Source organism: Natator depressus, chromosome 28 (assembly GCF_965152275.1).
Source record: "Natator depressus isolate rNatDep1 chromosome 28, rNatDep2.hap1, whole genome shotgun sequence".
In the NCBI taxonomy this organism is placed as follows: domain Eukaryota; kingdom Metazoa; phylum Chordata; order Testudines; family Cheloniidae; genus Natator; species Natator depressus.
Window position 1 is genome coordinate 13261759 of NC_134261.1, and position 14259 is coordinate 13276017.

General features: G+C 54.2%; 2 non-coding genes across 2 annotated transcripts; both read right to left on the bottom strand.

The window, feature by feature from the left end:
• Positions 1–7804: 7804 nt before the first annotated feature.
• TRNAG-UCC (transfer RNA glycine (anticodon UCC)) lies at positions 7805–7876 on the bottom strand. The gene has a single exon. It is a non-coding gene; the product is annotated as a tRNA-Gly (tRNA).
• A 2420-nt stretch (positions 7877–10296) lies between these two features.
• TRNAC-GCA (transfer RNA cysteine (anticodon GCA)) lies at positions 10297–10368 on the bottom strand. Its single transcript has one exon. It is a non-coding gene; the product is annotated as a tRNA-Cys (tRNA).
• Positions 10369–14259: the final 3891 nt, after the last annotated feature.

The following is a 14259-nucleotide window of genomic DNA, read 5'->3' on the forward strand; positions in this document are numbered from 1 at the left end:
AAGTTAGCGTAAGTATGCTAGGCCTGTGATCCTTGGCACAGATACATGGCCCGATGGTTACCCTTAGACTCTGGGGAGCTAGGAACAGCTTGCTCAATAGCAGGAGTTGGGAACTAACCGTACCGGGCAGGAACACTGAAGTGACACTGGCTCGGATATTTGAGGATAGAATCGTTGGCAGATCTCAAACCACCAACTTGCCGGAGCAATAGGTGGTGTGGGTGATAAAGAGTTAAATGGCATTAGTATGTATTAATATTCGGTGCACCCCGGTGTTACGAGGGTGAGGAAGTTAGATTTGGACGTGGAAGGCTGGGCACGAGAATGAATATTCATGGCAGGGTTCAGGTCCTATAACAGGGCAAACCACCGTGTTGAAGGCCTTTGCTTTGCATCCTCCATCCCTTCAGCTCTGTTGTTATCTACCATCAATCTTGGGCACTGAGGAACCTGGACCGTTGGACTCATTGGGCAGGCCAGAGACAGGGCTGGTCCTCTGTCTCTCACCACCAGGTCCTCAAGGGAGGGTGTGAGTATGTAAGTCCAAGTTCACATGCAAAGAATGACACTCCCGATATCCCCAATCCTGGATTCTTGCTGTCTGGGCCTGGGGTTTGGAGCTTTTCTGTCTCTTCTACTGATTCGAATAAAAATCACGATGGCTTTGCTTTGCCCTCAGTGTGAGCATCCTCGCCGTAGCCCTGGAGGTTCCCAACAAGATCGCAAGCACATTGGTTTTAGTTCTGTGTAGCCTGAGTCTGGGGCAAGAACCCGACTACCCCTCAGCTCATCAGTCAGGATCAACTGGCACTCAAAATGCAAATGGGTCAGGCATCAATGCCATAGGAAACCTGCTACTGCCCCTCTCGCTGAACACCTGTGATGAGCAGGATTGAGCTGGGACAACCTCTTGGCTTCAGCCACTGAGTGTCTCTTTGGGCTTCCGGTCTCTTTCTCTCCCCTCCCCCTGTATTTCTCTCCTTCACTCTCTCTGCCATTCCCCTCCTGCTCTGTCTCCCCCTGCACTTTCTCAGGAACTTGCCCCACAGCATTTAGGAAAAGTTAGAGATTCTATAATCTGCACAAGTCAGAGGGGATGTGACCCAGTTCATCACCACTCAACTGGAGAACATGAGAGTTTATGGGAAACTAAATTCACAAAATGCACACTCAACCTGTGGAACTCCTTGCTGGTGGATGTTGTGAAGGCCAAAACTATAACTGGGTTCAGAAAACAACTAGGTAATTTCATACGGAATAGGTCCATCAATGGCTGTCAGGGATGCAACCCCATGCTCTGAGTGGCTTAAGCCTCTAGCTGCCAGAAGCTGGGAGTGGATGACAAGGGAAATGGTTTTGTCCGGATATGTTACTGGCCACAGCAATAAAGTGAGTGGATCCAAATCCCTTTTCAGAGCCCAGGAACACAGAGGAATCACGGGGCTTTTCGTTCCTTAGCTTCTGGTGCCAGCGAGTGGCCGTTTTCTTTCATTCATTTCTGTTTAAAGCTTTAGCATCTTGCAAAGACGTGTTATCTCCCTGGGAGATACCTGCAAACAAAACCAAACCCAACAGAAAAAAAAAGATCAAGATTGAAATGTTCTCCGGGTTCCTTGGTCAATCCCTCAACCCCCAGTAGATGCTGATTCCTTCAGCCCCAGCTGGGCAGGGCGTGAAGCCCTTTCATTCTTCGTTGCCTAGTTCCCCTAACTCTGAGGGACTTCAGCTCCCCTATGTCTCCGGGGACCCTCCGCACCTCTCCCGACCCAGCTCCTCCGTATCCCTGGGGCTTTCTCCCAGCAGAGGGACATTGCAGGGGACAGGGTCCCTGTTTGCCTTTGCTCTCTGTCTAGCCCAGCCCAGGGTGCCTAGACCTGGGGTGTCTGAGCGCCGTGGCCCTGCATGGAGCTGCCATTCACCTGCCCCTCACTGGGTCTCAGCTTTCCTTTACTCCAGCATTTTTTCTCTCCATCAGCAGCAGCATCCCAAACCCGTTGCACCTGCCTCCTGTTCCCTCAAGGGAGCGTGAAAATCACCTGCAGCTCGGCTCTCGAAGCAATCAGTCCCTCCAGGACGCAGGGGTTCCCTCCTTCTCCATCGTCATCCACCGTCATCCCAAGAGGCACAGGGGAGAGGAATCTCCATAGGTTCCATAGAGCTACAGCTCACTTCATCGGGTGCATGCTGATGAAGTGAGCTGTAGCTCACGAAAGCTTATGTTCAAATAAATTGGTTAGTCTCTAAGGTGCCACAAGTCCTCCTTTTCTTTTTGCATTTTTCAAAGGCTAAACAACCCCCGAAACCTGCTTTGACCAAGCCGAATAAGAGCTTGTCTACACTGCGAAGTTGTCGACAACACTTTTCTCTTTCACGGGTGCTTTATAAAGCCCCCCCGGCGCGAAAGACAAAAGTTTTGCCGAAGCGAGTTGCAGTGTGAACGCAGCGTTGCCGGCAGGAGCGCTCTCCTGCCCACAAAGCTAACGCCGCTCGCGGGGCTGGACGTGTGTGTCCACACAGCCTTGCCGCTGAAAGCTGCATGGTGCAGACAAAGCCCTCAGTTACCGTCACCTGATTTTTGCCCGTCCTAGTAAGATCAGAGACTTTCGTAGCTTTCGGAAAGATTAAACTTGGGGACTTCAAGCTCTGTGTCTGTGGTGGCTGTTTTCCTCTCACCCTTCCTAGCACACCCCGAAACACTCACCGGGATCTAAGGGGGGAGATTAGACCCAGGTCCGGCGCAGGGGTCGCGGATGGTCAGACACTAAACCACACCAACAATAACATGGATGCTCCATCGTCAGCAGGATTCAAACCTGTGTCGGGAGACCCGAATGGATTTTTTAACAGGGAGGCTTGACCACTTGGCCACAAGCAGCCCTGACACCCAGTTTTCTCACCACGCGGCCGATGTGGTTTTGGGGGAAGTTACTTCTAGCCATTGGTCTCAGAGTCGCAGCCGTGTTAGTCGGTATCCGCAAAAAGAACAGGAGGACTTGTGGCACCTTAGAGACTAACACATTTATCTGAGCATCAGCTTGCGTGAGCTACAGCTCACTTCCTCGGATGGCATGCAGTGGAAATGAATTATGCTCAGATAAATTGGCTAGTCTCTAAGGTGCCACAAGGACTCCTTTTCTTTCTAGCCATTGATATTCCCAGCTGCCTTGCAGCATCACTCTGTCTATTAGTGGCATTGGTCCTGCTTTGAGCAGGGGGTTGGAGTAGATACCTCCTGAGGTCTCTTCCACCCCGATCGTCTAGGATTCTATGAAGAATAAGAATTCTTGGCGTGCAAAGTTCCCTTCTGTCCGCAGCATGACTAGAGGGTGTTGGGGGTTAGTGATGTTGCCGTAGATAGTTGTCAATTCTCCAACTTGGGCGTTCAGACAGTCCCTTTCCCAGCCATATCTCCAGCACATCAGGGATGTCAAATGCAAGGGCCAGGCTTTCCTTTGGAACTGGGATTGCCACCCTGGAGTAAAGTCACCCTCTTCTTTCATCCCATATGTTCCATGAAATAACAGCAGTGAAAGAAAGAAAGAAAGAAAGAAAGAAAGAAAGAAAGAAAGAAAGAAAGAAAGAAAGAAAGAAAGAAAGAAAGAACATCATGATTCCACTTTGAGGGCAGAAGGTAGCCACGTCCCATCTGTTATTTGCATTGTAGGAGAGAAATTTTCAGTGGAATTTAATGCCCTTGGTCAGAGAAGTGACACAGAGAGATTTTTGCTGTTCAGTGACTTGTGCAAAGAAAATTGTTTCTGTCTGAAATTGAGGAGGAGGGAAATGAAAGAGCCACACGGTGGCACCATAAGCTAAGGAATGAGCGTAAAGGCCTCAGAACGGCTCCCTGGGGAACTGAATTACTCCATTCACCTGGGACTAAAGAGACACTGGGTTCTTCCAAGGAGACACTGGGAAATCGTGACATTGAGTCAGACCTGGGGGGGGTCCGGCTTCTTGCTCTCTGATTCCCAGGAAGGGAGAAAAGGCCTGGAGCTGCGGTGAGCGGCATGCTGGGGTCCCCTGGGTAGGGTGATCACACCTCAGGGTTTTCTGGACATTGCCTCTCTCTTGAGCCCCTGTCCGGGTGGATTTTTCAAAGAAGAGCCGATGTCTGGATTGCTACGAAGGAGATGCTGCAGCTCAGAAAGAGCCCTGGTTGGTCCAGGTCCCGATGGGCCTCCCCCTGCATCCGCAGCTGATCGGTCCATTCCCCTGCACCTGCAGCTGCCAGATCCCACCCGTCCGGGCCCTGCTCCTAGCCCTGTGGAGGGGGGGGTCCTGCAGGGGGTCACTGACTAGGGGCTGTCACGGCATCCTCTGCTTGCGCCAGCCCCCCGGCCACCGGGACAGGGAGTGACACCGCCGGCAGCCCCAGCGCCCTGACCTGCCTCCCCGCCGTGGATCGCCCTCTTTGCTCTTAAGTGTGATCAGGGGGAAAGAATCATTTATTTGTTGTTCTCAGGTTTGTATTTTTCTTGTGTCAGGCTTTTTTTGAAAAAGCTCTATCTAGTTAATGGCACGTTTGGTTAATTGCTCAGCTGGCTCCCTGGCGGGTGAGTCTGGAGGAGGAAGAGTTTGCCTAGATTCCAACTGAAGATTTCTCCAAGCAAGGGGAAACTGGGAGGGAAGAGGTTGCTTTTGGCTCGGCAGACTGTATAGATTGGGTGATCAAAGACTCAAGCTGAGAGTCGCGGGACCTCTGCCTCAGGTGTGGGGGAACTCTGAGTTTCTTCTTGCCGTGTCCCTGTGGGGACTGGCCTGTTTAGATGGGCGTTTTCTGTTTAACGGTGACGATAACGTAGGTGGATTATAAAGTAGCCACGTGCTGTCGTAGAAATTACATTGCAGTTATTTATTATTCATGTTTCTTTATTGTAAGTTTTTATAAAGCTGGCACTTAAGAATTAAGTTTCGTTCTTTTGGGGACTTGAATGTGGGGAGGTTGGCTCCGTGCAATCCTGGCTGAAAACCCTTAGAGACTAAATTCTGGGTCTCGCGGTGTTTTTCTATGGCTATGACATAAACTCTAGCTCACCCAAAGGTGACACTGGCTCAGAGCTGATCAGCAGGAGGGTCTGAGTTAGTGTCAAAATCACGGCTTTCCAATCAGGGACTCATGCCCCAGTCCCGCACGTGGCAAGTGGGGACAGTCACTGCTATATTCAGGAGGTAGGAACTGGCAGCTGCCCCTGCACAGGGATGTCGGGGTACAGCCTGGCAGCTTCTCAGGCAGATGAGCCAGAGAAAAGACCCAGGGAAAAATTCCTTCCCGACCCCAAATATGATGATCAGTGAGACCCTGAGCCTGTGGGCAAGACCCACCAGCCAGACACTTGGGAAAGAAGTCTCTGCAGTAACTCAGAGCCCTCCCCACCCAGTGTCCCATCCATGGCCATTGGGGATATTTGCTGTTAGCCATCGCAGATCAGCCACATGCCATTGTAGGCCGTCCCATCCTACCATCCCCTCTATCAACTCGTCCAGCTCAGCCTTGAACCCAGTTAGGTTTTTTGCCCCCACTGCTCCCCTTGCAAGGCTAGAAGGAACTTCCCTCCTCTAATGGTTAGAAACCTTCATCTAATTTCAAGGCTAAACCTGTCGATGGCCCAGTTTACGTCCATGTGTTCTCGTGTCCACACTGGTGCTTAACTTTTGTTTATGTCATTATTATTGTAGCATTAAAAGAATCAGCAGTGGCAAAAACGGATCCAAAACTTTATCATTCTGTTTCCCCCCCAGCCTGCGGGAGCATGGTACAAACACCTCACACAGCCGGAATGATAACGCTGTGTCGTAGGAAGAGAGCGTGTAGACACGAGCCCTTGTATCAGGGGCCTGAAGCCTGGGCTAAAGCAGTGGTCAAAGCTTTACTGATATAAAGGAAAAAGAAGCTGTGAGCAAAAGGCAGGACCTGCTCACAGACTCGGGCAAGAACAGGGCTGATACTGCAAAAATTCACGTCCCTGAGAAGCGCTGGGCACAGAGCGCTCACCCAAACACATCCCCATGTCAAGTGGCCCCAGAACACCCCGATGTCAAGGATGGTACGAAAACATGCCGCGAGGGTGACAGGAACACACTGACCCCTCCTCCAAGATAAGGTCAGGGTGACAGTACGTAATAGAGATGTGTTGATTGACCCAAAGTGTACAAGGTGATGGGTGATAACTAGCCACGTCAGGGGGCACTAACTAACTAGGTCAGAGGGGCAGTAGGTAACTTGTGTGTGTCGGGGTATAAAGATGGATCTCAGAGGGCATGTCTTTGTCTAGACTAGGGAGGAACGGAAAGTCCTGCCATTCACTGAGCTAGTCCATTGTTACGGGCGTACATGTGTTAGTGGTCCGGTAGGGTCTGCGGGATCCTAGTACCGTGCTTTGTTGACAATAAACATGGCCTGGTGCCTTCGTTCCTTAACGGATCTTGTGGTCATTGGGCGGTTTGCTCGAGGTCTGCTATGCTGGCTGTCTGCGCAGAGCTGGGGCAGGACACAGGGGGAACACAAAGAGAACACACACACATACACAGCCGAACACCTAATTAAATGGGTGACCCCGATGTGACATCTACCCACACACTGAAGGACAAGGAGGTACAGATGCATGTTCCCACAGTTTCTGACTTTCTCATATTTAAAAATTTTATTAAAGCTAATGTTAAAGAAATGATCTAATGCAAAGGTTGAGAGATGAGTATCTGTACAGCTGGGTATAGCGCTTAGATTATCCACAAATACGCAGTTAGTTTTTAAAAGTCGGATGATACATAGAGTACATACTCAGTAATAACCCAAATTTAGGTGAATAGATTTAACAATACAGTTTAGATACTAGAATCCAAATACTTGGGTACATCACTCATGAAAAGTTGTACAGAGATTTGGTTGTGGAAAGCAAGCTGTATCAATGAGTGGAGATTGTCCCTCAGTAACTGAGGAAAATATGATCCAGGAGGAAAGTATTTGTTACTTTCCTGACTGTGCTTCAAATCGGCACCATCCCTCCTGGCATTGCCGATGTCCGGTAATGTGTTCTATGTAGATATGTCCCTTGACCACCCGATGGCATCCGACACCAGGAGTTGCCGCATCAGCTGAGCGTAGCGTTGGCCGATTCCGCATCCTCTCAGCGGGGACCTGCTTGTTTCTGGGGTCCCCTGCGCCCAAGGCGCAGACGATCAGTGCGTGTGCCTGGACCTGGTAACCCCTAGCTCTCAGGGTGCTGGCCAGAGGGGCGTCTCTCTCCCCCTTTCGAGCTCCGGCACCATGGACGGCTGGGGTCCTGCTCTCAAACAGCACGGCGACGTCCACCGTGACGACCTTCTTCCGGCCCTCGTTGGGGATGACGATGTCCGGTCGCAGCTGGCTGTCGGTGCTGGGGACGGCGGAGTTCCCCATGGATGGCGGGAGGGCTCTGGCCGGGCGATCGGGGGTGGCATTGCGTCGCAGCTGCTAGGCTCTTGCAGCTACACAGGATGTGGAGGTCGCATCTCGTTGGCGTAGCCGCACGTCCCGATTCCCACGGCCGCTGGCTCCGTTCAGCGGGATGCAGATGAGCCTCCAGCCGGCACACCGGGGGAAGCTGCCCCCGGGGAGGAGGTGGTTGCCGTTGTCCCACGCACATGGCATCTCGAAGGCCTTGCCCTGGTCTGGCTTCCTTACACAAGGGGGATTCCTACAGGTCACTGCGCCCTGCGTGTTTAATGACCTGCTGGGATGTGGGACAGGAATCCTCTGATAATGTGATTATCACACAATGTGACTGACATTAAACCAATTCCAGAGAAGGACAAAACGCATCCCTGCATTGGCCGGGAATCGAACCCGGGTCAACTGCTTGGAAGGCAGCTATGCTCACCGCTATACCACCAATGCCTCGGGGGGGGCATGACCCTCCTAGGTGCCCCTTGTGCGAGCAAAAGGACTCATTGCCACACGGCAGGCTGGGCGGGCAAGTGGCAGCCTGTCAGCTCGGAGCCCAGACAGGTTCCCAGACCCAGAGAGCTGGAGGGTGTGCGGGCCTCATGCCATAGCACCGTGCGGCCATTCATGGCCCCAGCACTGGGGCCAGGCACTAAACCCCAAACCCCAAATGAGCCGCAGGTCCAGTTGCAGCTGGGAAGCCAGGGTTTGCTCCCGGGCAGCTCAGCGTCTATGTCCATTCTCTGGCCAGCCCAGGGTGCGATTTGTACCGCTAAACAAGGTCAGGCGTGACAAAGCCCTGGCTGGGATGATTCAGTCGGGGATCGGTCCTGCTTGGAGCAGGGGGTTGGACTAGATGCCTCCTGAGGTCCCTTCCGACCCTGATAGTCTATGATTCTATGAAACGCTGCATCAATCCCAAAGTCCCCTTTCGTCAGCCCTAGAAATTCATTTAAACTTATGTTTGGCTCCCAGAGAAATAAACAATTTGTGTCTGGGAACAGAAGGGAGTCGAGTTCAATCCCTTCTCGCCATCCATGTGCAAGCCAGGAGCCTGTTGCTTTTCATTCCTGATGTGGTGCCATCGTGTGGCCACTCGGTATCAGTCCCTGTTATTAAATAAATGGTCCCCCCCCCACGCCCCGCCCCCCACAAAAACATTATTTTCCTCCTGGAGACACCGGGGCAGATTCATTTACAGAGGGCCGGTGATCCTGAGGCAGTGCTGGAGGGTGAAGGGAACATTTTCAACATTACTAAATGAATGTGTTGTGCCTTTTAGAACACACACACACACACACACACACACACACACACACACACACACACTCACACACACACACACACACACTCTTAACTGAATTATTTAAGCTACCCACATTTCCGCTTTCTCATGGCGTTTTCAGTCTGCAAGGTTGTTTTAATTTGCATATTTTCTTGGAACTAGAAATGGGGAAGGAGAACAGTAGGGTCAGTGGAATTACAGCAACGAGGGATTAGCTTCATTATCGGTCACCTTCGTTAACACAGAGTTAACATTGCCTGTGAGTATCTCGTACCCCTCCAGAACGCTGAGTTCAGGAAAACTCAAATTCTGGGAAAGCAGGGACTACGGAGGGAATGTACATGACCAGATAACCTTAACTCTGCCCTCTTGGGCCAATTCCCTGATAGCATAGGAGAACACAGAAAGGTTTGTCCTTATGGCTCCTTCCCAAGAGTTTGTTTCTTTAGTAATCGATCTATCCCCCCCCATCAAGAACAACTGATTTTATGCACAGTAACTTAAAGTTTCTATGATGCTGGTGTCTGGCTGTGAAATTTATTGTTTTTTGTCCCAACCCATTCAAAGACTAAACGACTGCACAAGGGGTCCTTTATTTCAGATTCAGATTCTAAATAGACACGGTCTATTGTACAGCTGGTGAATGACAGGGACACACTCCCGCTAGGGCGGGTTCTGACTTAACTGGTTCTGACTTACCGATCAAAGAGAACGAGTTCATGTAGGAGCTACGGGCAGCCGCCCTGTCAGTGCATCACCCGACAGGTGTTTCACAAAACACAGCCCTTCCCCTCTGGAAGAGAAACACTCCCTGCGGTCACCGCCTCCCTTCACTCTCCGTGGGGCTGTTTGCCTGGGGGACCTGGCTCCCTCTGGGAGGCCCATGGTGAGTCTTAAAAGAGCCGATGGGAAGCAGGAGTTATCCCCATGGGAATCTCTTCCCTTCTTTCTCAGGGACACCTTCTTAGCCCTGGCTTTGGGGTTGGCTTAAGCCTGGCTCTCGCCTGACTTGGTTTTAGGTGGGATGTTGACCACCTTCTGGGTTTGGCAGCTTAGACCTTTTCTCTGCCGTTCTGGTCCTTGCTGCAGCCACCACTTTCTTAGGGCTATTCCTGGCCCGGGGCATGGTGGCCTTTCTGGGGATCCTGGCAGCTTCTTGGTGGCTATTTCCCTGCTCAGAGCCACTGGCTTCTTCTCATGCCTTGTCCTGGGGGCCCAGCTGCTGCTGGATGAATGTGAAGGAGCCAGGGTGCTGGTGACTTCAGCCTGCACCAAGGTGCACCAATCAGACTCCTAGCCCCAACCGGATGTGGGTCTTGTTTTTCTGCACAGCATAACCCCTGGAGAACAAGGACCTGCCAGCGTGCATCATGTTATACCTTTGTTCAACCGGTGAAAACACAAACTAGAGCCACAGGGGACTGGAACTGATTTCAGCGGCTGGACAGGTTTGCTAAGTTTTGATACATTTGCATAGGAAAATGTTAAGTGTTTAAATTCATTTCAAGCACCCCTCTTCAGTGGAATTCCTGAAGATACTGGAGATGGCCATGAAAATATGTTTCCATTAAAAAAGCAACCACTGCCCAGGGAGCACCTGGATTTGAACCAGGGACCTCTTGATCTGCAGTCAAATGCTCTACCACTGAGCTATACTCCCTTGGATAATGCAGCATTGGAGACAGTCATCTTGAGGATTATGAAGGACACACCCTAGTTCAAAGAGTTCCTCTTATATTCCCAGCCATGGGTGGTTTAAAAATGTGGGTTTATTAAACATTATGCGTGCATGTAAACACCACACCTCGCACAATCCCCACACCTGCTCGGTCTCACCGGACCACAATTACTACTTCTCTGGGACCACACCCTGCTCCCCAGCTCTGGGCAATTCAACCTCTCCAGCATTGCTCCAAACCCTCAAAGGGCATATTTAAATAGAACCCATTAATCCCCATGGTGTGAATCCAGTAACTGCCAGATAATGCCATTCTGACCCGAGACCCCGAGCTCCCGCAAACTAGCCCGTACGGCAGAGCAGGGGCCGTGATGCACAGGGGTCCCTTTTTTTTTATATTTTGCAAACTTGGGGTTCAGGGGGACAATTCTTGTCTCCCATTCGTGGCCAGTGCCGAGCTGAGCTTTATGCTTATGTGAGCGGGGACACGCTTCCGCTATTGTGGGGAACTTTCCCGGCCTATACACGACCCCGGTGAAGTGGGCTAGCGAGAGGATCCGAGTCTCTTCCACTCTCCTGCGTGGCAGAGTCCTCGCAACCCCAGCAAGGCTGGGTCCAGGATTCCCGGGGAGCTCGACCCCCAGTCTCGTCATGGGCACTTAGGGCACGGGCTAGGGTGTCCCCACCCCGGGGTGCTCTCTCTGCACTAGATGCTTCCCTGACCCACTGATCGTTACATACAGTTCAGACAAGCATACTTTATTAAACAGCAACCAATGTTAAAAAATAAGGACAAAATGGGAAAGGGGAAAGGAAAACGCCCCCACCCCACTCTGTGACGTGGGGACATCACAGCCAGCGTCTCTAGAAAACATCAGGGAAGTTCACAGTCTGTTCCTCACATGTCCCAGACCTCCTGTCCAGGCCCTAGCCCTGCCGCGGGTCGGACCCTTGCTCGGGCCGTGGCCACACGCCCTCAGGCTCTAGGTGGCAGGACCCTTCTTCCCAGCATCGGCCCCCATGTCGGGGTTACGATCCCCCCCGCCCCGAGTCCGGCCTGCAAGGCCTCTTGACTGGGGGCGTCTCCCTGCGCTGGGCCCGTTCGAAGCAACCAGAAGGTGTCGAGGTGGCCGTAGGACTCTCGGGGTAAAATTTTCAGGACTCTGCGATGCAGCAGGTCAGGCCAGACGTTCCCAGCGATCTCGTCTGCCTTTGAAATCTGTGACTGAACGCAAAATATGGGGGTAAATGAATCCTCAGCAATGGCTTCCCCCGCTCCTGGGGGCAACCCGGGGAAGGGGGCTGTTTAGGAAGGACAGCTGGAGGATGCGCTCCCCGGATTGTTATGCACCGAGATGGCCTCCTTCCGCCTGGCTCTCAAGGTGGTTGAGCCGTGCATTGGCATCCTTGGGAGAAATGGGTTTGAATCGGGGTCACAGTGGGGAGGGGAGAGGTGTGTGCGTGTGGTGGGGCCGGGGGGGGGCAGGAGGGGGGGCAGGCGCGGAGTCCTGGAGAGAGGAGTGGCAATAATGATATTTGGGGAAAGTCTGTCGAATCCAGGGAAAGTGGAGTGGAATTCGGATGGAGGGCCGGCTCCACACCAGCAAGGATCGTGTGTAAACTGGGTGGGATTCCCCCACCAATCCTGACCCCCCAAACCTCCCCTCTCCTATGACCCCATCCCCCACCTCCGCTTACTCCCCATTTCTGGCTCATTTTTCGCCCCTCCCTTCCTGACCCCGCCAGCCCAGACGCACCCAGGGGACACCCTGCTGGGGGCCCGCGCTCGATCCCCCCCGACACCCCTCCCCAGTTGTGCCCCCGGAGCAGACCCCGGCAGGTGCAGTCACGAACTAGGTCCGATCTCACTTTCTAACAACCAGGGAGCAGGTTCCCTGGGGCCCCCGGCGCAGAGAGTCACTTTCCTGCCCCTCCCCAGCATGTCCCCAGGTCCCTCTCGGTTACCGGCAGTCTCCGTCCCGGGGGCAGCCTGGGGAGACTGGCCCCAGCTGGAGAAAGTTTAGGGTTGCCAACTTGCCCCGCCCCTTCCCCAAGGCCCCGCCCCCACTCCCGCCATCACTGGCTCTCCCCCACCCTCACTCACCCGGCTGGGGCAGGGAGTTGGGATGCAGACGGGGGTGGGGGCTCCGGGGTGGGGCCAGGGATGAGGGGTTTGGGGTGGTGGAGGGGGCTCAGGGCTGGGGCCGGGGGTGGGGGTCTGGGCTGGGCAGTGGGCTCTGGGGTGGGGCCAGGGATGAGGGGTTTGGGGTGCAGGGGGGGGTCTGGGCTGGGGCGGGGGGGGGGTCTGGGCTGGGCAGTGGGCTCTGGGCTGGGGCCAGGGATGAGGGGTTTGGGGTGTAGGAGGGGGCTCAGGGCTGGAGAGTGGGCTCTGGGGTGGGGCCAGAAATGAGGGGTTCGGGGTGCAGGAGGGGGCTCTGGGGTGGGGCCAGGGATGAGGGGTTCGGGGTGCAGGAGGGGGCTCTGGGAAGGGGGTGGGGGTCTGGGCTGGGGAGTGGGCTCTGGGGTGGGACCAGGGATGAGGGGTTTGGGGTGCAGGAGGGGGCTCCGGGCTGGGGCAGGTGGTGGCGGTGCAGGCTCCTGGAGGGGGTTTGGGGTGCAGGAGGGCTCCCCAGGCTGGGGCAGGGGGTGGGGGTGCAGGCTCCCAGAGGGGGTTCGGAGTGCAGGAGCGGGCTCCGAGCTGGCGCAGGGGATAGGGGTGCAGGCTCCCGGAGGGGGTTTGGGGTGCAGGAGTGGGCTCCGAGCTGGCGCAGGGGATAGGGGTGCAGGCTCCCGGAGGGGGTTTGGGGTGCAGGAGGGCTCTCCAGGTTGGGGCAGGGGGTGGGGGTGCAGGCTCCCGGAGGGGGTTCAGGGTGCAGGAGGGGGCTCCGAGCTGGGGCAGGGGGTGGGGGTGCAGGCTCCCGGAGGGGGTTCAGGGTGCAGGAGGGGGCTCCGAGCTGGTGCAGGGGGTGGGGGTGTGGGACGGGGTGAGGGGTGCAGGCTCTGGGTGGAGCTTACCTCCGGCGGCTCCCGGGAAGTGGCCGGTGTCGTATGAAAACCGGTGTAGAGACCGGTGTCGGTCTCTAAAGTCTCAATCATAATTTGCCCCTTAGGGTGCTCGGAGCACGCTCAGTAACATCTGCTGAAGCCACTGCCCTTCCCCCTGCCCTTCCCTGGCACCAGATTCTGCAGCGTTACAGGGGTGAAAAGGGAGCCAAGGGGGCAAATCGGAGCAGGGGGGTGGCCAGGATCTGAGCAGGGGGGAGGAAACTGACTGGCCGTGGCTGGCGGGGGGGTCAAGCAGGTGGAGGCAGGGTTAGGAGAGGGGCTAAATCAGGGATGGGGGTGGAGGAGCCGGGGTTAAGCCCAGGGGTGAGGCGCTGCCAGAGGGTAAAACCCTGGCCCAGGCAGGGGCAGAGGGGGTAACGGTTACCCCAGGGGCCTGAGACACTTGTGTTTGCAAAAATAGGGTGAGGGGATTCTTTTATTTCCCCTCCCCCAGACAGCACCTCTCAGCGTGGGCCTCCCAGGGCATCCCAGTGGCTGGTCACGGCAGCTCCTCTGTCTGGTGTGACCTGCGGAGGGGCTGCGGGTTTAGCATCTGAAGAAGTCGGCGGGGGGGATTTTTTACCCACGAAAGCTTATGCCCAAATAAATCCGTTAGTTTTTAAGGTGCCACCGGACTCCTTTCAGAGCAGCAGCCGTGTAAGTCTGGATCCACAAAAGGAACAGGAGGACTTGTGGCACCTTAGAGACTAACCAATTTATTTGAGCACAAGCTTTCATGAGCTAAAACCCACTTCATCAGATGCCTGCAGTGGAAAATACAGGGGGGAGATTTATATACACAGAGAACATGAAACAGTGGGTGTTACC